The sequence below is a fragment of the Plectropomus leopardus genome, chromosome 12 (assembly GCF_026936395.1).
Source record: "Plectropomus leopardus strain MGB_pleo_1.0 chromosome 12, ASM2693639v1, whole genome shotgun sequence".
NCBI classification, from domain to species: Eukaryota; Metazoa; Chordata; class Actinopteri; order Perciformes; family Serranidae; genus Plectropomus; species Plectropomus leopardus.
In genome coordinates this window covers 13020024-13044529 of record NC_142187.1, presented here as the reverse complement: position 1 = coordinate 13044529, position 24506 = coordinate 13020024, and the positions used below count along the sequence as shown (strand labels likewise).

General features: G+C 41.1%; 1 protein-coding gene across 1 annotated transcript in view; it reads left to right on the top strand.

The window, feature by feature from the left end:
* dab1b (DAB adaptor protein 1b) overlaps positions 1-24506 on the top strand; it is a 124280-nt gene that overhangs the window by 37059 nt on the left and 62715 nt on the right. The window contains exons 2-3 of the mRNA XM_088085148.1: positions 4903-4998; positions 6399-6496. The gene's annotated coding sequence lies outside the window, so the exon portion shown is untranslated. The remainder of the gene's footprint in view (positions 1-4902; positions 4999-6398; positions 6497-24506) is intronic.

The window sequence follows — 24506 nt, the reverse complement described above, 5'->3', positions numbered from 1 at the left end:
TTTATTCAAAAATAAGAACTCGAGAGTGTCATCTCTCATCTTTAGGGGGTAATATAACAAAAAATCACTATGGACTTTTGCTTTACTTTCTTGCAAGTTTGATTTACATTGCACACTTATTAAGAGCAGCGGTTAAAGGGCGAGTTGATCTCATGGATGTATGAAGAGAACTGGGTACAGCATCGACCACGAGGCCCCATTCATTTTTCTGATAGTCCGTCAGTGGTGCATGAAGCAAAAATGGTTCAAGTGCAGCTTTTGAAATTACCGGGATGATCTGGGGATAATCGGCTCTACTACCCTAAATAACATGGTAGTTTCTGTCAACCACTGCCTCGATTAGTTGGTTTGTTTCTGTTATTGTGTGACTTTTGGAACCAAATGTGGTGTCCATAGTTTAATATGGCTAATTTGGAAGATCGACAACCCACAATTATCAAAGAATGCTTTTTACAGTCACAAAGGGGCCAGTGAGGTGGGCCGTAGGTTATGTGTAGCAACGTCATCATGCAAAAACCTTTCGTCAGGTCAGGTAAGCACAGAGAAACTTCCCACCTTCATGAACTGCATGTTAAAAAAATATGCACACACATCATCCTGCACAGTAAAGGTGAAACATTCAAGTGGAGTAACAACAAGCAAAACACATTTTTGAATGGAGCGGGACTTTAAAGCTGTAATGGACTAAAGAAGTGTAACACACCCACAACACCTGCAGCACCCTCCTTTCATTTCACTCCATTTCATTTATAGGAACATCACACATTAATCAACACTTCTGTCAATGTGCCAGTGTTAGCCATCAGGCTAATTTTCAACTGTAGTCCTGTGGAAAGATGTTTGGAAACCTGTAAAATGGTAAGATTCACATAGCAATAAGAACGGCAGCAGGACACCATAGAGACAGCAACAGCCAAAACAAACAGGAGCTCCCAAGACAGAACACAAGCCATGCGAAGCAACAAGAAACAGTAGAACAACAGTTCATAACAACAGCACAGCAACAACATATAGCATTTTAGCACAAAATAGCCTCGTACACAGCATGAAGCAACAACACACACTAAGCATAGCATGCAGACATGCAAAGCAGCAATAGCAACGTGAAACGGAAACCAAACATTTCAGGAAAAATATCATAAAGATTCAAAACTACACATTTCTCCATCATCATCCACACTCATATTTCCTTCACTCTCACTTATCCCACTTCTCCCCTTATGAGGGGCACACATTACAACCAAAATAAATCTGTCTGCTGTGGGATCACACAGAATATTGTGTCTAACCACAACACGACTCGAGACTACACTGATCTTTCCTCTGTGAATAAATAAGTCTGCTCACATATCATTCTGTGTTACTGCCATATTGATTTTTTTTTTTTTTGGATCACAGCCTCAATGAGGATTAGAGTATTTTATATTTTAAAAGGAAATTGTAAGGGAAGAAATGCAGAATCTGAAAAAAATGTGTAAAAATAAGTTGTTTTTTTAATCATTAAATGGCCCATATTGTTAAAAATGACAGATTTGAATTTGAAATTTATTTAAAACTTTTTTTTTTTTTTACCATAAAGCAGATGTAGGTGCTAATACTGTGAAAGTATCAAAATGTTCAACCCACAGGCAAATGCACACAGTCCGAACTCAGAAACTTTGCTTTTAAATGAGCCATGACAGCTATACTGAATAAAGGTAGAAAGTATAGTTACAATGCAGTTATGGTCATAACCCGGTTGCAGTGACAATGCGGATGCCGGAAGCACAGATGCAGAAAACCCGTAAACACTGACCAATCAGAGCTGTCTGGGCTTTTTTGAGAGGGGAGCTTAAAGAGACAGATGCTAAAATGGAGCATTTCACACAGTGGGTGTATATTGGTATATTCATTCAGGTAGTGTAAGAAAAAATCAGTATTTTTTAGCATTAATCCATGTTCCAGTTGAAACCCAAAATACATGGATGAACCTGAAAATGAGCATAATATCAGTTAACAAATTGTGCCAGTACATATGATGTGTAATTATAAGTTTTTTTTCTTGTTTGTCTGTGCACAATTACCCCAAATTTAATTGTAAATGAGACCTAGGCACAGCAATATTTGGAAAATACCTCAAAATCATCATGCTTAATGGGAATTAATGTTGCATGTTTTGTTTCTTAGATTAGATCCTAGTCAGTGTGATAATTCTTTAAAAGTAGTGATGTGTAGCCTGGCGCTTTTTGACAGGAAGGTCGCAAACATTAAGAAAAACACAAGAAGCTTAAATCAATAGGAATATAACAATGAAATATCACTATCCTAAAAGAAATAAAAGCATGAGCAATTGAAGTAACTATACTCATCAGCTACACTCTTCAGTCCAGCAGTACTGTAGCACATGTGATGTTTTCCAAACTCTGTCTAGAGACTCCTGTACACCGGAGCGCAGCTCGTCCAGGCTACGTGAAGCATAATGTAGGTCAGATGTGTGAGCCGCAGTGCCGGTTCACAGCGCTGACCCAGTAACGAGCCCTCTGTCCTGCTCTGCTGTCAGCCCACCTCACCTGGCACACGAGGTTAGGTTAGTTCCTCTGACTGTGTCATACAGCGTCCAGAGGAGCGACATGGCAGCAGCTTCCAGCTGTCTGATCATCCGCGGGATCAGCAGATGAAGGCATCCAGGATGTCAGTGTGTCGACAGCTGCTTCTCAGTGTAGGGTCTGGAAAACCCAGTGGGTGTAGGGATTTTATTACATGCTTATTATAAGTAATGATACACAAGACTTTTTTTTTTTTTTGAGGGGCAAGGCTGTGGGTGTGTGGATCTTAATGGTTACAGGTACAGCCTGTCCACATACTCCCCAAACATAATCATCATTGCCTGTTAAATTAAAGCTGGTGAGAAACTGTGAGAAAAACATAATTTTCTCAACTCAAACACAGTAATGGCTAGTAAATATTAATATATCAGACATGTTTTAGCAAGCATGTGTGATAGCTGTTTATTATTATAACAAAGCAGTAAGGTAGAATACATTTACATTTCTAATACATTTCTAATTTCTAATACATTCAATACATTTCTAATAAAAAATCAAAAAACACTAATCAGGTAAAGTAAGATAATATTATGGTATTTTTTAATAAAGAGGGAAAAGGTTTTTAGAGTCATAATCTAATGCCTGTAGTATTAATAGAGGGTCAGTCTCGAGGCTCGAGCACTTGAGGCTATTCTTCTGTAATTCTCTAGCAAACCATCCAATATTTATATAGACATTTCACTATCAAACAAAAATGTGCCACTGTGGTGGCAGTAGAGGAGAATATTGAGCTATTTTTGTCCGGACCAAGGGGTTGAGACTGAAGCCAATGCAGAAGTGTCTTGAAACATTCATTTTTTCTATAGGGACGCACAGGAAACCCTTTAGCACATTTATGTGACACACAGATTAAACACATAGTAGCAAGTAGTTAATGTTGTGAAGTGTTTGTGGTTAGGTTTAGGCAACAAAACTGTTACATTTAAGAAAAGATCATGTGGGTTAAAAGAAGTAAATTTGTTACATAACGTGACAAAAATACATCACGTGAATGACAACTGTATGTACAATAAAGAAATGATGATTTCTGGTTTTACACTGGACACAAGCTGCAGAGACCTGGTTGAAAGTCCTTTTTTGTTTGACTCATCAGCCTCACCTCCCTCCTGCCCTACAAAGACTTTCTCGTTGCATTGGATTTACAGTTTCAGTTAGCTGAAAGCCTGCTGTGTCTCACAGAGGTACTTAAGGAAGCCTTTGGCGTCATTATCACACACTGAGAAGCATGACAAAGCACGGGTGTTTGATAACCTGTGTCCTCGGGTTCTCAGTCAGATCCATCCCTCACTCCTCTACAGCTCCACCTTCACACCAAATATGAAAACTTCTGGCTTTAAATTTGTGGTCCATAAACCAATGGGTGACGTTACAAAAACATCCAGTTCTTATACAGACTTAACATCTGGACTTAAGTGGTTTCTGACATTGTCATCCATAGAGCAACACTGTTACTGCTGCTAAAAGAGACATTTGTTAGTATTTCCTCTCACTTCCATCTTATTGTGTCTGTCGTCTGGGAAAAGCAGTGCTTAGATTATTTTTTATCGTTCAGTTTATGTTGAGGTTTGAACTTCTGTGGGGGCAGGAGTAGCCACGGTGTGTATTTCTGCTCATCTTAACTTGACAGTTTTACTTATAGCAAACAAATTGCCGCTGTTCCTTTTGCTGCTTCTTTAAAAAGACTTTATTACTTTCTACAAACCACACAGATGTTTTTTTTTTTATCAGGAAAATGTTATCTGCCACAGGATTGTATGTTGTGTGTAGTATGAAGATTTTGTGAGATATACTTAATGGTTTTCTTGCAGAGAATTAGATGAGAAGGTTGTAGCTATGCTCTCATGTCTACACAGTAAATTTGAAGCTACTGTCGGCAGCTGGTTAGCTTAGCTTGACACAGAGACTGGAAACAGAGGGAAACAGCTAGCCTGGCTCCGTCCAAAGTCTCTGACTTTAAAAGCTTTGGCCGCGGTTAAAAAGAACTAATTCAAAAAGCGATCCTCTTCAAATCCCAACTCTAGTTCATGCTGCTTTTTATTTATCATTTGCCTCATAAAACTTATAGCTCCAAAAATAAGCACATAATAATTTGAAATTCAGATCTTATGTATTTTTAAAAAAAAAAACGCAATATAGAGATTTCTTTTTTAGAAATCAAAACATGCAATTACATCTTAAAGTTTAAACTGTTAAAAAAAAAAGTTTTACAATTTTATGGTATGAGATTATGATTCTAAAAACCCTTTCCCTGTTTATTAGAAATGCCATCTGTTTCATGTGATATTAATTGCAAACATGGTCTATATTTGCTGCACAGGAGGACAAAAATACCCCACCGATATGAGCTGCAGTCAAACCCAACGTCTTGAAAAAAGGTCAACCTCTCTGAACATGACAACATCACCATGAAGAGGTAAATATGCAGGGGTTCACGTGTCTTTTCGCCATACCTGTCTCTTCTCCTGTGAAAAATTGAATTAGCAGGTGGTACATTAAGCAGCTTATGTTTAGTTTACGATGATCGCCCTCCCCCCTCTTTTTACCCCCGTTCCTCGCTCCCACTTTTCTGACAGATGTCGAGTCTCTCCCCGAGCTTCTCCACCTTACTCCTGTACCTGCCTGCGAGGCTCCGCGACGGCTCTGTGTGTTTGTCGACTTAATGCCGGAGCAAGGCACTAATCTGCCATTAAGACAGGGGGAGCGAGGGGCTTACTGGTGTTTCTCTTACAAATCCACTTCCAGAAAACCCCGGCAGAGATGCTGCACTGCATCCCAACGGATTAGTGATGGGGCTACCACTGACAGGAGGAGTGGAGAGCAGAGGGGAGGAGAAATAAAAGGTCATAAAGAAATGATGTGATGAGGGAAAGGAGAGGTGAATGGAAAGAGGGCTACGACGGACAGGAAACCTAGGTGAGAAAATGAAGTGGGTTTGTGTGTTCAAATGTTGCTTATGTGGGAGCACACAAGAGACAGCAGTGAAAAGGAAAATGACACAGGAAGGCAGGGGTGTAAGAGCAAGAAAACGAGGACAAAAGGGAGAGAGGTGGTGGTGCTGTGTGGGTGCTGAAAGTAAAATGAGGGGTTGTAGGCTGTTGTATTTAAAGGTCGAGTCTGTAGGATTTAAGAAGATATATAAGCAGAAATGGAATATAATATAATAAGTATGATTCTTTAGTATTTGATAATCACCTAAAAATAAGAATTCATTACCTTAGAATGAGCCTTTATCTACAAAGGGAGCGCGGCCTTGTCAGTGGAGATCACAATGTTGTCACTGTCATTCCTCTACAGGGTTTCCCCACACAGTCATTTATTTGTAGCAACCAGCCACAATAGAGCACCTGCTGCCACAAATAGATTTTCTTTTTTTGGAGCTGGGCCATTGATTACAAATGCTGTTGAAATAATTGTTGTTCAGTTATTCATTGCACCACACTGTCGGAGCGCAGAGTGTACTCTGTGCACTGATGGAATCGCAGAAAGTCAGGTGCATTAAAAGTGAAACTTAACTGTTCTTTCTACTGGGTCTAAAAGTTTGCATTCCCTCACAAACAACTGCTCCTCTCATACATTTATCTGATCAGCTCTTAACGAATCAACGTATCAATTATCCTTCCCATGAGTGACAAACTGCTGCCTGCACAATGTTCAAGGACCTGCAGAAACCTTCAGATTAATGGCGGGAACACAGAATGATACAAAGGGACACACACACATTTAAAAGGAAAAAAAAAGTATACTGCAATGTTCCAAACAGCGTCAGAAAAACAGATTTGTAACGTAAAACTCTGTTATTCTGTGTTTTTACAGGTTTAAATCAACAGGTCTGTTTGACTTGGAGAAGAAGATAATTCGGCTGATAATTCTGCTTCTGGATAAAACTCCTGAACATTTGGATCAGAAATAAGGTGAGCACACATTAAGCTACTAGACAAAATAGGTGAGTACAAATTAGCAGCCTGTCAGTGACGTGCCAATCAGCATCAGGAAAACACTGATTTGTAATGTAACACTGCTTAATTCAGCGTTTTTATCGGTTAAAATCACCTGGATCGTTTGCTTTGGAGAAACAAAGACCTCTGTGGGTAATTTGACACCTGCTAAAAACCTCTTAAAGGATGAACACTGAAGGAACACTAACCAGGAGAAGTTCCAACTGGTTGCAATCTGCAATCCTCACCTTTGTTTCTTACACACTGTTCCTTTGATATCTGACATGCACACGCCGTTTACTTAATGTTGTGTGCAAATATCAGTTACTGACAGGTCCCCGCCATGCCTTGTAACCCCTTTCAACCTGTTCAAATACACAACCGATTTACTCCTCCCTCCATCCTCCTTTCTTCACTCAGCCTTTGCTTTAATGATAGCCAGACTGTACGGCCCTCCTAGTGTCACTGTGATGCAGCCCAGGCATGACTAACACCTTTCTGAAGGCTGTCCATCTGTGGTGGGAACACTGGAGAGCCAGAGCAGGGGTCTGAAATGGAGCAGTCCTGACAGGCAGATGGCTCGGCTCCTCCATGCCAGGACTGTGCCCAGTTCCCTCCACCCCCGCAACTCACCCCCTTTTGGCTCAGCCCATCTGTGGACTGGCCTTGAGGGGGAATGAATATGGCCCACCTGGGCTGACGGGGGGCAGCGAGCAGTGTCCATTTTGTTCTGAGTCAGAGGTCCGTCAGAGCCTAAAACACACTTAGCGAAGGAGAAATCGCCCACGCTCATCAAGGAGCTGCCCCTCTAAAGGTAAGTGAAGGTTTTTTTTTTTCTCTACTCCGCCAAACACAGTTGCCATGGCTACGATAAAGTAAGCGACCACCTGTGGGCTCGCTTCTGATGTAAAAGGCAAAAAGAGACAAATCAACAGACTGCAAACTGATTGACCGAGAGTTGCCTGGAATAAATCCAGCATTTCCGAGTCCTCTGATGTTTCAGGACAATCACACAAGCAGATAAAAAACATCTTGATTCAGCAGACAGGAAAGCCTCTGCATCAGTCAGATAGGCACTCAGTCACAGTGGGCATGGGCAGCAGATTTTAGCCTGGGTCAGAGCAGCCTGAACCCCCCAAAGCAACTTGCTCTATGGATTCTTCTCCTGCTGGACATCAATCTTCAGAGCTGCTGTCTAGGCAAAGAGCAGATTTGATTTCTCCACTGAACAGAACTCAACCCTTGACCTTCCTCCCCTCAAAACCCTGGTAGCCCCAAGTAGTTGCTATGGTTACTGTGAAGCGGGCGGTAGTAGTAGCTGCAGCCCTGCAGGATGCTGAGCTGCGGTGAGCATTACAGGAATAAATATAAATTTCTACAAGCCCCTCGCAAAGTGTAATTGAATGTAGTCAGGTAAGCCGCCCCTGTCAATAAATTACCTATTTATTTCTGGCCTTGAACAAGGTGACTGCGTGTAATACATGCCAGCACACTGTGCAGCGAGATGCTCCGAGTCTGAGCAGAGGTGCATTCTGTTTGAAAACACAGTCATGTCTGAGCACTCTCCAGCCGTGTGTGTGTGTGTGTGTGTGTGTGTGTGTGTGTGTGTGGGGGTGTGGGGGTGTGTGTGTGTGTGTGTGTGTATGTGTGCGCACACTAGCATGTACTGTATGTGTACGTACATGTGTCCAAGCATGTGAGTATGTGTTGACTTGGTGCCAGTGGGCTCCTCGTGCCAGCGCTGCAGTGTGGTGAGGCAGAGCGGCATGTCGGCTGCACAGCTGCACGCGGGCAGCTCCCATTGGTCGAGGTTAACGAGGTAGAGAGCACATCTGCATCGGAGCAGGCCACGGATGAGTGAGGCCACAGCAGAAGCTGACATGCTCTCTCTTTCACTCTCTCTCTGACGTGCCTGCATGTGTTCTCGTGTGTGAGAAGTGCTCGACTGTGGGTTTATTTTAATGTCAGGAAGGGTGTCAGTATGTCAGCGGAAGGGAAATATAATTTATTCTAGTACAGGATAACTTGCATTAGGCTCCCAAAGCATTTACTGCATGTGTGTGCATATATGCTACGCAAGTACACCAATGTGAAGTCAGGAAATAAAGTCTTTTAAATGCAAATAGCAGTTAAATGTACTGGAGATGTTCTAAAACAAATGATTTTTTTAAAACAAATTTTACCTGGTTTGACAAAACAATCCCAATATAACTTCCACTTTATTATGGTTATTTTGAAAAGTGCAGGGCAACCCTACAATTGGATTTGCCACATAACTACAAGATAACATGGATATCCATGTTGTGTTAGTTGCAGCTACTAGTTGGAGTTACTGGTAGCTTCAACTAACAAAACATGGATATCCGCTGGTTACACCAGAGCCAACTTCCCAACTTCTAAAATTGCTTAATCTGCGAATGGAGTTTGCTCAGTTGACATAGTGATGAATCTATTGACATGTTTGCTATTATAGGAAGGTCATCAGTAGCACTGTTTGTGCTTGTCATCCATTGTTGTTATTTAAGAAAACAAGAAATTTCATTCTTTAACTTGGATGGTAGTTTGACAAAGCAATCCAATCCCAAAATCTGCCTACTGGCTTTTCCACAGCTTTCATCAAATGGTCTGCATCAGCAGAGCTCAGTACTGTACTGTACTGAGGTATCTTTTGAACTGTTCACCTCAGAACAACTGTATTTTAAACCTCAGTTATATGTAAAGCTCTATGGTTCTGACATAAATCAGTGCATTTCAGTATTTACTGGTCTCCAAGTAATGATCTGGTTCTTGGGTAATAATGTAAAAAATAGCACAAGTGTAAATGATCAAATTAATGACTTTAAGACTCAAGAGAGCTCCAGCATTATTCCAAATTGAGGAGCTCACTGCTAAACACTGCTAAAATTTTAAAAAATCGGAGGAAAAAAAGTCATAATTTATGAGATAAAAACTTGGATATTCCCTGAAGTTTAAGTGGTAAATTTACCACAGAAAAATCAACAGAATGTATTGTATCACTGTTAATAAAGGATTTTGTTCACATATAACTACAAGCAGTTGTGGCTCTACAACCATTTTTAAAAGGTTTTTTGGCACCTCTGTAGTTCGTTTCATATAGTGGGAGATAACGCTGCTGCAAGAACTGTCTGATCTCTGCAACTCATTGAATTACAACTTTGTAGATACCATTAACATTTCTCCCCTCTGCTGCTAAAATAATTACAGTGTTAAAGATGTTAATGTGGCATATGACAAGTCAAACTGTCTGTGGTAAAAAAAAAAAAAAAATAGATTACTTGCTAGCTGGAGTACTCCAAAAGAAACCAGGCTCCTGTGATCCCCTGCAAACACTGCATGCTGTGTTTGCAGTGCTTCCTCAACTTAAATTATGTAATAGTCAGTCAGTAAAACAAAAAATATGATCATAAATGATGCAATGATGGGCTACATGCTGAAATGAAAGTGTATGTCTGACACTGGTAATGTGGAGGATAGACTGTGTCTTTGCTCTTACTGGGGATCAGATATAGAGGAACCTCATTCCAGCAGCACAGTAAAAGCAGCAAAGGCCAGGAAGTCAGAACTGGGTTCATCCTCAGCTGCTGCAGTAACTAAATTGGTACAAAAACGACAGAGAGGAATTCACCTGCACTGGAACAGATGATCCGAAACCTGGATAATGTCGGAATCATGTATGAATAGCCAGGCTGCTCTATGTAGCGTGTAAATGTCATTTCCCAGATATGATCAAAAACAGGATAAGATTAAAAAACAGGAAACTGCGTATGAATGTATCCCATGTCATCTTGAAATCAAAAAATCCCTACTTTTGTGCAGCGATTTTCAATGCAACATGAGCGGGTAAACAAGGAGTCGCTCCTCGAATTACAGGTGCACCGGTTTGAAAATCAAAAAATCAGAAAACTTAACACGGCGAGGGGTGCAGTCATGCAAAGGTAACACATCCTGGGAATAAACAGGCTCACACTGCCTTTGCAAAGAAAAGGAAGTGATGATATGCCTCCATTCACTGCTCATCAAATTTGAGTGGTTTCATAAATACCAGGATTTATTCACACACCTTCTGTGAACATTTACATCCCCCCCAAGAAGTGGAGTTTTTTTATTGTGGAAATACTATATCCCACTACAAACAGTTCACGACACTAAAAGATGCTCAGTACACTTTAGTTTAAATGCACAGTAATATTCCACTGTTATTTCAAATATTACAATATTCTAAATTTGATACATTCAGTTTAGATAGTCCGAATTTTTCCTCATATAGCATTTTAGATTTAGGACTTGCTGGATATGCTAAAATTTATTCGGGTTTTGGGAGCATTCTTTGAACATGTATGCAGTGTATGCGGAATATACCTCTCAATTAAGGTTTCTAACGTACTTTGCCACACTAGGCATCATGCTTGTTTACTGTTAGCTCTGTGCGTTGGGCACAAACCAACTAGTCAGCAGTTTTTAAAGCTAGAGTAGAAATGCATTCCCAAAAGAAAAGCCCACAGTTCTGGTTGGGGGGAGAAACACACATTCGTTTAAACATTATGAAAGCTCAGATATCAACAGATTTTTGAATATGCACAAATATTGCATGAACAACCTTTTCAGCAGGATGATTGAAGGAATAAAAGACGGAGGCTACAGCCCTTTTTGCACTGCCAGTTCAAGGCAGGAATATTGCATTGTTATGCCGCATCACCGTTCTGTAAAGTATGATTGTGGGATGTAGGGATAGAGCAGTCCTGCCTATGCGCCATCATGGGAGGTAGAAATAGTATTGAAACAGTGTCTATATAAACAAGACAATCAGCAGGACTGGAACATGGGCAGGGTGGGTTTTATGTTTTGATGCCATGTTAAGGTAAATGACTCTTATTGCCATGTTAATGCCAGTCGTATTGTTTCTAAAGCGTTGCCGACACATATGTTATATGTCACACCCATCAGGCCTCTTTTGATTCTACGATGCCGGCATACTGTTGAAAATCCCACATTGGAGCGGGATGATGTTGCCAATGTTTGGCTCTGTATTAAAATGCAAATTATGCTTAAAGGAGGTACTTGGTTGTGATGATATTAGTGTTAAAAAGAGCTTGTGTTTGCTTGTAAAAACAAATAGAAAACTTAGAAGTTGATATTTTGATGCAATGAAGCAAAATGGAACGAGAATGTCACTTTTCCATATTTTGATGTGATAAATGACATGTTACGGCACATTAATCTGAGTGTGCATGGCTGCATGTAATCATGAATATTAGTGGAATTCATTTTCATTAGTCATGTGAACAAAAAAGTGAATATTTTGTGCATGTAAACATAGTCCCTGTGAACTTTATCAAAAAGAGAGTTCATGCTTGTTTATGCATGTGCTGTCCTCGGCCTCGCCACGGTCTACTGGAACTTATGAATGTGTGTGTAGTCAGTCATGCATAAATATGTCTTTGTGCTTAATGGTGTTGCGGTCCACAGTAGTATCTATCTAGGACAGTAGCATGTAGTGATTGTTGTTTACACTGCCTATTTACATTAGAAAGCCCCGCAACAATAGACAGTCTCACCATGTAGATCCGATAGCCAGGGGTTTTAACGTTGAAGCCTATCGTCCTTATTGTCTGTCTCACCCAGGGAATGTAGAATTAACAGATTAACAAACTGGAGGGGGTAGAGGAAGAAAACGCCTGCATCTGCTGTTTGATTTAGAAAAGGAAAGACAGTAGTGATTGTTTGAGCAAGCATGCGTGAATTCATATGTCTATTTGAGGACAGTGAGTGAAATCGTATGTACCCGATGAATGTAAGCAGGCCTTGATAATGTGCTAAAGCAAGTGTCTCCCTTTTCCGTCTGTGCGGACACGAGTCTATGAGCTAGAGCGTGTGTGGAGAGTGAGACGGAGAGACAGACAGAGAGAGAGAGCGTGGAGATGAGAGGAGAAAGAGAGAGGGCAAACATATTCCTCTTTACCTTGGATTCACTGGCTGAGTCACTGCAGATGGAGGGCATTTTTCATGCTGCATTGCTACACAGTTCTCTTTACTGCGTTATTTTTTATGACACTCCTCCCAAAGGATGTTGGAGTCTTAAGGAGGCCCCTGACTGAGATTAATATAACAGGCTGCCCATTACCGACTGACATTTGAGTTCTCCTACAACATTACGCATCTGCCTTGTTCTTCATCGGGCGGGTTACAGCGACAACGGCACGTCACGCCACAGTACATGTGGAGGGATGGCAGTTAGCAGAATATTCAAACCTCCATCTGGCTCTTTCTGTATCTATTTTTCATTTTTACTTGTGTTGTCTTCTACCTTTGTCTCTCCCTCTGTCACTCACTGCTCCCCTCAGATCCCGTTTCTCTCCTCCTCCTTCAAAGACACTCGCACACATGTAGCATCTCCCTCAATCTGGCTGATTCCTCATGTACCTGCAAATCGTTTCCTTTCCAAGTAGGTGGCAAATATCACACTTGGCCGGCCGGCTTAGACGAAATCCAGCAATCCACCATCAAACATCACTTGTTTGTGGCGAGGAAAGTTTGTGGTGTAATTATAGAGCGGATTCACTGTTTATTAGGATTAGAGTTGTGTTCTGAAGCGATGTATCGCAGTAACGCCCCCCGTGGAACAAATCAAAACTGGGTCAGAGCCTCGAAATATCAGAAGAGGAGCCTTATTATCATTTCTGTGTATTGTCAAGCTTCATATTCTGCCAGATAAAAACTCTCTAAACAAAAGGTTGGCACATTTAGGATGGAGATGAGGATTCGGGGGGAGGAGAGGGAAACCCAGACTCTTGATGCCAGAGAAGCGGGCTCAGTCTGTTGTGGTGTGTGTTTGTCCAAAGCAGCCTCCAGCTTCTAAATAACCCATCGTCAACATTTTGGTGAGCTGACTCTTGCATGACGATCAAAGCCTCCAATCTGGGCCCTGCACCAGTTAAACTCCCAAATCTCTGGTGAATATCTCAGGGCAGCCCTGCACACGTGGAGCAGTGAGTGGAAAAGCCTGCCTGTGTGTCAGTGTGCCTTGATTTGCATCTTGCGTGCGTGTGTGTCATGTAAAGTACGTGTGGGTGGTTAAATATATATGTCAGTTAGACACAGGGAGGTGTGCAGCAGCTGCACCCATCTGTCTGCATGTGCACAGGAGTGTGATGATGTGAAGATGTGTATGTAGGTGTGCCTGTCAGGGCTGTGAAGGGGAGGTCTGAAGGCATTTGGAGGTTCTTGATGGGAAATCAAATGCTCCCAGGCTCCCTCCTCCCTCGTCTTGACTCACCGTGCGGAGCTCCACTTTTCTGGCGCATTCCTAAAAGACCGGTGTGGCATCTGGGTGCCGTGGTGCAAAATCCACCCATCTTAGCTCATTTATCTAGGATTGAGTCTTAACATCTTGTTTTCCTCAAAAAAAGTGAGCACATGTGGCAAGGAATGAGAAATCTGACTTGTTTACAAAGCTTGTTACCTGTTTCAAAAATGTTGATGTCTTAAAATATGGCAAACTACTGCATTAAAAATGTAGGGGCAAAAATTCCATAAGAAACTTCAGCATAAACACGACTTCTGAACCTCCTCTTTGCTCTGTTTTCAGGTGTTAGAAAAATCTCGCCTGTGAGGAAAGACTGGCCTCGTCGCTAACATTAGCTAGACATCAGTGTGTTATCTCAAAGAACTGTATAGGCCCACAAGCAATGTTTGGAAGAAACTATTAAGATACGATGGACTTACATGATAAAATGAATTGATTACATTTATTTTGTAAAGTAACTTTAAAAAAAAGTAATTTAATTACTATTAGAAATCAAGATGTTGATGATTACAAAAAAGTTCTACCCGAACGTATTCTTTCTGGTAAAACGTTCATTTTCAGGAGGAGACTGTATTTTCAGAATACGCCGTTTATGTTTTTTGTATTTCTTAGAAAACTCCCTATCCCAGATTTAATGTCAGGAGAGTCACAAAACTGCATAAACCATGTTAATTTGATTCATGTGTGCATGACTAAAATAATCTCCACCCTACTATGCTTATAAGGAGCCATGAAATGTATCTTTTATTACATTATAAGACAGGTCAAAAAATATATGAATACATAAATAAATAATATTGGTTGGTTAAATAATTAAAATGCAGTGTAGAAAGGAATGTGAAGAAAGCAAGTGCATGCATTTGTTCTACTCTCCCATTTATGTGTCACTATCTTATTTTATTTTATTTTTTTGTCTTGGTGCACAGTTAATTATTAAAGCCCCCCCCTCCTCATACTTATATAATAATACAATAATAATAAAATAGTTTTTGTCCATGAACGTTCAGGTCAGAGATTGGTCCTGGATCAGCTCAGTCACCGATGAAAACATTGGCATTGTACATTTCTGCAAACCACAAATATGTTGCACATTTTATACATATTATATCAAGTTTTTTGAAAAGATGTAGTATATGAGCTGACTGCATGGAGGGCATGGTGGATGACAGTCGAGATGGCTGCCAAGCTGTAGTCCGCTGCAGACTACTGAATGAGAAAACAAACAAAACTATGTGAGTTATCGAGTCATTGCTGGGTTACCAGTGGCTTTTTAGGCAACGAATGTGGCATCTATTCAGTGACCCGTAGCTATTTTTCTTCCAGACAGGTTAGTGCCACAAAATGTGGATGTTTTTTACAGAAACATTGCTGTATATCTTGCCTGGATTGTGCCCTTACTAGGTATTTCAAGCCAGACATGATCTTTTCCTAACCGCTACAAAGTGTTTTGTGCCTAAACCTAACAACACATTAATCACAGTGTTCTGGCAAGTCTACATACAACATGCAAATGTTGTTTTTTTAAAAAACTTTTATTTATTTATTTTCCACATTATCACAAAAGGTCCAGTTACAGTCAGTTATTCAATAAGCAATTATTGTTATTTATGAACAGCTCAGCCCCAACCACCAGCCTGCATGAGTAACCAAGGCTTTCCACTTTAACAACATCAGTCTCTTAACTAACATGCAAATGTGACATATCTGTGGATTGCAGAAATGTACAATGTACAACGTACAAACCAACATTTATTCTGGCAACTGCGTTGCCTGGATTTAAATGTGTGTGTTTATATATGCAAAACATCAATAGAGCAATGGAGACAGCTAGCAGTGGGTAAACATGTTGGAATAACGCATGAACACTCAATCCAAAACAGTACTCTTTTCTTGTTTTTATGATTCTACAGTTATTGCATGAATGCACAAGGACTGTATAAACTCTTGTAACAGTAGCTAAAGTATTACACCATCCTTCTATCGTCATAACATTATTTTCATCTTTCAGTGCAAGTCTTTTTTTTTTGCCAGTTTCAGGGCTCTGTAACGTCTTGTCAAGATGGGCATTTTGCTGTGTAGCAGTGACAGACATGATATACAATTTGTGAGGCTTATTTCCGAAAGTAGAGAGGCCTGGCTGATGCTGTGGTTCCCTCCTGTCCTGCATTTACTGTCTTCAATTTGTCCCTCTCTGATGCATCGCTTTAAAGAGTGTCAGGGAAACCCATTTCTCTCTCTTTCTCTGGATTCATTTGACACTTGCGTGTGTGCGCGTGTGTGTGTGTGTCTCTTGGGATTTTACGCGTCGAGATGTGCAACACACACCCACACGGCCCAAAGAAAAGCACACACACATACACAGGCGGAGGCGCACGTTGTTAAATGCATCTATACATATACACAAACACTCTCCCTCTATGCAGTGCAGTAAATACAATGATTGTATTTTTTGGCTCCATTTTCTCCAGGGTGGTGACAAGTCTTTTTTCCACTCACATGGTTGAAATGAAATCCAATTATATCTGTAATGGCTCTCCAACTCTTCTTCTGCTTTGAAGGAGTCAGCTTGCTTGAGTCACCACTGTTGGACCCAAATGTGCTCAGTAAATCAGTGATGCGCAATGGCGCAAATGTGCAATGGAGACAGATGTAGAGAGTGTGTGTGTGTGTGTGTGTGTGTGTGTGTGTGTGTGTGTGTGTGTGTGTGTGTGTGTGTGTGTGTGTGTGTGTGTGTGTGTGGTCTGTGGCTCTTTTTTTAGACAGCTAATGTTCAGAAGTGACTGCACTCCCATCAAACTTTGTTACTCTGCTGAGTGTGTCGCATGTTAGGACGATGGCTGTCTATTTGCATATTTTAATTAAATAGCTGGAATTTAGAATTAATCACTTCCTAAATTTATGGGGTAATTATATGGTGTTTGTCCTTGACTTGGCAGCGTCACCCACCCATGAATAAATTCATCATAGTCCTTTTGATGGCAGACAAAGTTACGCTGACACCTGCAAACTTTGTTTCCTTCGCTCACCCCTCAATTACCCTCTTTTACTTTCTCTTGTGACACAATAAATCACATACTGTCACATTGTCTCTGTCATCGGGCCCTTGTGACAATCTGATCACAGTGATGTGTGGGTGGAAGGAGCGCGTACAATACGTGCTTGTGTGTGAAATACTAAATACTCAGTGCACTTGCTAAAATAAAGGGCCTCTTTGACAAACCGGACATGAGCAGGGTGTCGCGTGTTTCCATGGTACCCCGAAGAAGCTGCTGTGTGCTCAGAGTTGCTGGTTGGGCAAAGACAGTGCAACCTCACTGTTTCTTCACATGTAATAGAATATTTAGACTTATATCGCAAAGAGATGGTTGATCAACTTATTTGTGAGTTAAACAGAGAAGTGACAAAATATCTCTGGTATAGATCATTTCTTAATTGTATACCTGCAGGATTGTCCCTTAAAAACGAATGAATAGACTCATACAAAAGTAATCTAGCAAAAATCAGAAATAGCTCCCATCATAGTTAACTATAGCTGGAAATGCACTGTGCTAACCAAGCTAGCAGCTAGCATTAGGGTTACCCTCTCACCCAAATATGGTCACTTATGGCAACAAAAATGCAAGTTAGCGACAGACAAAATGTTAAATTTTAGGCTTCGAAACAGGAGTCCACAAACCAGTGGGTGACATCACGGTGGCTATGTTCAGTATTTTGTCATCTATTGGTGAAAAGCCAAGCAGACAAGCTGGTATTGGCTTTTACTTTTGCAAGAAATACCGTTTACAAACAGTAGCTGTCAATTCCTGCATAATTCACCTTAACCATATTGTATCTACAATCTCTGTCACACTGACATGAGACAAACACTTGTATATCGTTTTTAATAATGTAGAAAAATGCAAGTCTGTTCATATAGTGTCATCAAACAATGAGAAAGTGAGATGAATGCAAGAGCAAAAAAAAAAGAAGCTGCAAATGGTGTGAGGAGTTTGCCAAATAAGACAATAATCAAGATGTTCAGATCTCAAATAACTGGCAGAAGATAAATCTGTATACTATCCTGTATCCAAATATTGTACAGATGCAATGTAACCGCGTTGTGTTTGTGCTTCTAATTAAAAATGCAAGTTCAGCAGATGGAAATGAATCCATTGCCTTTTCCCTCCCAAAATGAAAACTGGCACCTGTCATTGTCCATCTGCTTTATTTCCTGTTCTTGTCATTTAATATCAGCATCTAATAAACAGTCACACTGTGGGCTGAGGCTTCAACCACATGTATCCATCATGCTGAGGTTAGACTGAGTGCTTCCATACTGCACAAGCATTTAAAGGGACAGTTCAACCCAAAATCAAAAATATTACATCTAATATATTAAAACATTGTTTTCCACTTACCTATGGTGCTGTTTATCGACCTAGATTCTTTTGGTGTGAGTTGCCAAGTGTTGAAACAATTTTCTTGACACCTAACTAAATTTGTATCAGTGTGCAGAAGGAAGCGTGCATCTACTCATGGACGAGAGGCTCATGCATGTGACAGAGCGATATGGTAACATCAAAGGTGTCCTCCCCGGCTGAGCTGTAACGTTTGCTCAGTGGTGCTAGGTGAGCTAGCAGTAGATTAACACTTTCTTCTGTAGGGTGATATGGTTGGTGGGTGTAGTTCAGTATAAAGAAAATAGTTCCTAAATGAAACTGCTCACAACAAGGTTTGTGGATTACCGTAACAGGCTCATGATTTCTGAAAAGGAACATTGCTGTTGAGTTTTCTATTGATTTATTTATTTATTTATTTATTTTTTGCACCACAAGCAGAGTGCCATCTAGCTCCATTATATTGAAGAGAAGAAGACATCTCTACGGCTAATAGCTCCAACACTCTGCAATTGACACAAACCATTTAGATTCCTAGCACTACAGGCAAAAATATGTTTGGTTGGGGTTTTTTTGCTTGTTTTTTCTTGGTGTGAGTTGTCCCTTTTACCTGTTAGGTGGAGTACAGAGTTCACATTTTGTATTTTGCCTCATAAGAATGATGCATTTATAGTTGAAAACCATCACAGTTTACTGCTGATGTTTTGAAAAATTCAACATTGACTTTCAGGAACATTTAAGAAATCCAAGGTTAGTTAGAAGATACTCAAGCCTTGATTTTCTTCCCTGCTTAAACATAAAAGAAAGCAGAGGTCCCATTTTCACAAGCAAGGGTTTTTCAAAGAAAGTAGAACGGCTGCATCCGAGTTTCCACTGTCTGATTATCTGTTGTTTTATGAGCAAGATTTTCTCCAGACCTCCACGACCTTGACAAGACAGCTGGTCTGGCTACATGAGATTAATGAGCTGGTGTTGTGGCTCTTAGACTCAGACAAGACACAACAATGGCAGAGAGCATTACGCACAAAGCTAAACATGTGGCACAAGGCACACACACATTTTAAAACCCTGGTGAGCATCAGCACTGCATATGTTTTATAGCAGTCTGGTTGCATTAATTGTCTGCCTATTTAATAACTTGCTGTTTCAAAGTACACGTCTTAAGTGACAACTGAGTGGGGGAAAAAGAGGGGACTAATTACACACCTAGTATTTCAAGGTGGAAAGTTGCTTAAAGCAGTATTAAAAGATTTTTGGCCACTCTGGAGCACTGGGACCAGCTGTAAACTTACTCAAAATTGAAAAGTTGATATGGTGAACTTGTTAGCAAACAGCTGGCTTTTTACACTTCTAGCGCACATGAAATAACATTAACTGTAATTTTGAGTCATGCTGGCAAATATAAGTCCAATACTTATATTAGGCTATGTATGAATTATACGCTCAGTAGGCTACTTCATTTACTAAGGATAAGCGTAATACGATTAAACACTTGTATTTAAATGTTATTTAGTATAAAGTAAGCGCGATAAACACATGATTTTTCCACCATGAGTCCTGGGGATGGAGATGGGTCCCAGCGCTGTTTCAGTAGTCATGCTGCCACGAGTTTCTCACTTGAAAGATTCTTTGCTAAATGTTAGCATGGCACACATTTGTTAATAATCTACAAATGACAGTTGGCTTGTACAACTTTCTTATCTCCCTCACTAAAAATGGGTGTATTACTTTACTACAGGTGCTCCCCGCTCTGTCCCCTAAGGAGGGTGGCCTCCAGACCTGCTGGTGTCTGGGTACATTATGATTAGCCGTGCTACAGGAAATGAAGAGGCCTGGGGTGAGGCTGATAAATGGAGAGGAACTTTTCAGCAGCCGGAGCACTCGGGGGTCAAGGGTCACATGTCATTTATCGATGTCAGGCTTCTCCCCTCCGCCGTTGCTCTCTGAATGCTAATCACTTGCACACTGATACGACAATACGATTAGACTCGATTAAAACAGTCCATTAGCATAGAAGTCAGTGTAGGCTGAGCACAATACTGAGAAAACGGGCCTCTCTCCTGGAGAGCACGCTTATTCTGTTTACTGTTTACTTGTGTAAAGAAAACAGCTCAATGACCTAATCAGTGGTCAAGTCTTTAGCAAGTGACAAGCCTAGAAAACAGTGTGGCTGTCAGCAGTGCGTCTTTGTGTGCGTGTGCAATAAGCACTGCCATTGAAGTACATGTGTCGTGATGCCAAAGCTGCTACTCTGTCATTGTAACCAGGAACTAGTTATTGATCAGCTTTCACTCCAAGATTTCATGGTGAGGGGAGGGGAAGGGGGGGAGCACCAGTTAACCTCTCCTTTGGGAATGACTAATCATTTGCTGGGTGCAGCGATGAGAATTTTGACTGCGGTAATCTCTGGATTGAATGGAGATTAACCGCCATGTGGGGTGATGACTCTCCTCTTTGTCTTTTTTGTCTGGATTGGGATCTGCTCGCCTTATCTTATCGCTCTGCCTCATTTCTCCGGGGCAGTTCCCCGACGTTATCAACACGGCTCCATCTACATGGAAATCAAAGCCTTTGCAGAAGTGGAATACGATTAGGGAGGGGGAGAAAAGTCTAATCTTTTCTTCCCTCTTTATTGGTGCTAATAATGCACTGTAGCAACCTACGAAGAACCTGAACGACAACGCACTCACTATGTTGTTGTGAAAGTGGACGGATGGATGGATGGATGAACAAGGTGGCACAAGAGCAACGTGTTCATGTGTAACTCATGAAACATTTCATCTGTGAGGCTTCTTTTTGTCTGTGGGCCTTGAAAATGAGGATTAACTCGCGCTTCACAGGACCCAGCTGCCTGATACTGACCTCCTTTGTTTTTTTAATGACCAAAGAGTAGATGCATATGTGTGTGTGTGCGTGTGTTTGTGTGTGTGTGTGTGTGTGTGTGTGTGTGTGTGTATCAGGGGTGGCCGCTAAGGGGAGGGCGGGTTACAGAGGGGGATTAGAACCCACACAGCAGCCTGCCTTCCTAGTAAACAAAAGTACATGGTACTGTACAGTGTGTGTGTGTGTGTGTGTGTCTTTGTGTGAATGTATAACATGCCGCTGCTGGTGACACCAGACAAAAAGAGGAAGACTGAGTCCATCTGTGAAAGCAGCGGGATTAAGCTGTGTTCAAGCCAAGAGCTACATGTCAATCAACCGCTAAGTGTATGTGCGAGTGTGTGTACTTCTGCCCATGTGTGTGTGTTGCACACACAACTGTACACCCACCCACACACACGCGCACAGCTTTCGTCCGGCAGTGGGGGAGGGAGGACCCCAACACTGTTGTTTTCATTTGTAATCTGTGGGATGGAGCGAAGCCAGCGATGCATCAATCACACTCAGCGGCTGCAACACAACAACAAAAAATGAGAAGATAAACTTTTTTTTAAGCGTGTGTGAACTCTTTTTGCACCAAAGGATGAATCAGATCTGACTGACATCTTGTGTAATGTGGAATAAAAAATGTAGCTTTTAAATGGCTTTAAGGACATTTAAAGGAACATTGTGTAGAATCTCGTGGCGTCTAGCAGGGAGGCTTGTAGACGCCAACCAGCTGAAACTTCTACCATGTGTCAAGCTTGAACTCCGAGTTAGAATTCCTTCAGTGTTCATTGTTCAGGAGGTTTTTGCTGGGAGCCGAATTAACCGTTGAGGACTCTTCATCTCTAAAACAAACAGACCCGGTGATTTGAACTGGTAAAAACGCTTCAAATGTTGTTTGGTATGTCAAAGATGGGAAACTTCCATATGTGTGCTCATCTTTTTTCTCTGATAAGTGAAGATCCAGACATTTTTACCTGGAACCAAATTATCCACAGAGGTCTCTTTCTCTCCAAAACAAATGGACCCAGTGATTTTAACCAGTAAATACAATGAATAAAGCAGTTTTACGTTAAATGTTTTGTGTATTTCCGAAGCAGAGGGGATTCTATTGACGGTAAATAACACAAAACACAGATGGCCCTATCTAGTGCCAGTGTTTGGTTTGTTCATTCTGGGCTACTTCAGAAACACAGCGGTATACTATATATCCTTGTAGAATGAATTGTATATCCTATGAAAATGCACAGACAACAGTTTGTATGATATCCTTTAAATTGGTGCCCCACAAATGACATTACGTCCTTTGTAAAATGGCGAGTTCAGTCGCTGTGGTTCGGTTTAGGGAAAGAAACACGGTGAGCAGGTATCTTAAAATTCACTCAAAATTTACACAGTTCCGGACAACCGTCTCTGGGGGAAAGTCAGTGGTTTTGAGGCCCATACAAAACCCCAGCCTGCCTTGTTATGGGATTGCTTCCTTGCTTACTAATGTCAACACATTGGTCATGTGATTACAGCCCTCCAAAATACATAAGTTATGTACAAATTACTGGCTTATGATTACATGTACAACTTTGGGTGCATTACTTTTCGTCGGAAAACTTACAAACCATAGACTATATATAAAGATGGACAACATGACAGCTCCCCCATAGTGAAGCCAACACGTCTCAGTCACCCCCTGGTGGCTGGTTGTAGTATAGGCCATAAAGCCTACCCCCTCCATGTTAGTGTATGGGACATAGGCCAAACAAAGAACTCAAATTAGATGCTAGATAAATTTTTCCCAAAGACGTATTCTGCAACTGAAGGTAGTTTTCATCACTCTGATGTTTGTTCAAGTGATTGTTTTTAGTTATTCAGTTATACAAAAAGGGGATTTTACGCCACGATTGACAGTTGTGTCAGCCAGTCCATTCACTCACATTCAGTGGAGCTGCTTGCGACTGGTCCGACGGGTGTTTTGGTGGGAACTTCCCTACTGCAGACAACACTACTGCACAGATTCCCTCTCTGAACCAGCACAAGATGGCAGCGGCCATATCAGGAATATGGTAGCATCACTTAAGCACAGCGGGGTGAAGTGGGGACATGTTGTGCATCTTTCTATACAGTCTATGGTACGAACAGTTTATGAGGACAGCCTGTGGTGTAAAATGATGAACTACGTAGATGAGGACCCACTTCTTATGTAGGTAACGGCTATTCTAAGGTAATGAAAACATGACAATTCTTACTTTCAGGTTATTATGCGCTAAAGACGACATATTATATTCAATGTCTGCCAGTATATCCCCCTAAATCCTCAGTGGACCTTAAAAATATAAAAAATGCTCACTTTTATCTGCTGGAATGTCCCAGACAGTCACATGCATGCCCTCACGCATGGGTCACCCCCCTCCTACTGTCTCTTTGAGAAGCTTGTCGTCGTGTTGTCACGACCCCCGACTGTTCCCCCATAATGCACTGGCACTTCTGCACAGCTCCCTGTTGGGGACAGTGTGAAGCCACCGGTGTGGCGGCTGCAGCCACTCACAAAGGTCAAGGCTGTCATACAGTAGGTGCGTGCGAGGGGGCTTGACCTGGATGTATCAGCAGAGAGTGAGGGTGGGGGGTCATTATGCCCCCACGTGCCGTGTACCGGTGATTGAAGCTGGCTCGCTCCCCTACACCTTTCACCCCGGCTGGAGGGGGGGAATTGAAATCAATACGGCCCATGATGAGGCGACTGGAGTAGGACAGGGGTGAGGGAAGAGGGAGGGGTCTGAGAGAGAGAGAGTTGACGGATGGCTGGTTAAAGGGGGGGCGATCAATTACCCTGATGGATTGCTTTTTGGGGATTTCAGAAATGAGACGGATTTCTACTCCTTTAACCCTTTAAAACCTGAGCAAATTGGCCTGATTTCTCTTAAAAACATGGGAAGAAGGTAATGAGCAACTAAAGGAGAAATGACCCAAAAAGGTGCAAGAAATTTGTAAAAAGTACAAAAAGAACCTAAATTTTTACTTAAACAAAAAAGAAGAAAGGTTAAATGAGCTGGAAAAAAGTGCTTAAAATGTATGATAATTTTGTCACATGATTTAAAAAATGTTAAATGAAATGATAAATTATAAATATAGCCTTCTAAAAATATAAATATTATATTATATAAATATTTTTCCCTAGGTTTTTTTTTTTTATCCCCCAGACATTTTACCCTAGCTTTTTTTTTTCTTCTCTTAAATCTACTAATTTCTTGCAATCTGAAACATCTATTACCAGTTAATTTTTTCTGTGTTTCTATGAGAAAAATGCCACCATTTTTTAGGGTTCAAAGGTATCTGAAAGCAGCACAGAAAAATGATGTTGCATAAGGTTTCAGCAGGGGTGTGTCTAGGAAGTGGCCTGGGGTGACATGGGCCACCACTGAAATCTGAT